Here is an 853-nt window from a genome sequence, read left to right on the forward strand (position 1 = left end):
TCTCTAAAGATAATATCTGTTTTTAATTGAAAAGCAGAATGGTGACAACATTGTCTAGGAGGACAATGGGGTCTAGGAGTATGTATAGAACATTGGGGTCTAGGAGTCTCCCCTGGTTCAAAACCATCTTTAGAGGTCTAGCACGCAGCTGTGTGAACTTGGAGTCGAAGTTTGATAAATCGATTTTTTTTCTTATAGTATCGATTGTACTCAGTGAGTACCTGAACGTACCACATTCATTTTCGTTTGTACCCCGCATCCGTAGACATAGGGGGTGCGGAAAAAATCGTGCAGCGTCGGAAATGAAGGTACGGAAAAAATTTTCATGAGCAAGGATTCAGCATGGATAGTACTTGTATGTACTATATTTTTCAATTTCATTTATCAACCCCTTCAATACTATACCCGCTTCTAAAATCTTAAATGTATGAAGGACGTCAGAAAAACATACAGATAGCTTCTAAATCGTTAGTACTCGTTTGTACCAACGAAAATTATTCATGATTATTATTATTATTCTAATCGAATCACCTGATTGCATTTTTATCAACCATAAAATCATCGTAATGGATTCCATATGTAGTTCGTGAAGTTTTGATGTGAGTACGTCTCATCTTCCGTACTTCCACTCCCATCGCAATACAAACGGAAAAATTTACTGTACATGATAATGAGACCAAGTACAAACCATTGAGAGCTTCAAAAACAGTCGTAGATTATTCAGAAAAATGATACAAACGTTTTTCTGAATTTTTCCGAGATAATCGCGAAAAACGAAATCGCCAAAAAAAATTAATTTAATTTATCTGGTATAGGGTCTAGGAAGTGGAAAAAAGCAATTCTGAGCCGTCCA

The sequence above is a fragment of the Diachasma alloeum genome, unplaced genomic scaffold (genome assembly GCF_001412515.2).
Source record: "Diachasma alloeum isolate Michigan unplaced genomic scaffold, Dall2.0 Dall_scaffold_00176, whole genome shotgun sequence".
NCBI classification, from domain to species: Eukaryota; Metazoa; Arthropoda; class Insecta; order Hymenoptera; family Braconidae; genus Diachasma; species Diachasma alloeum.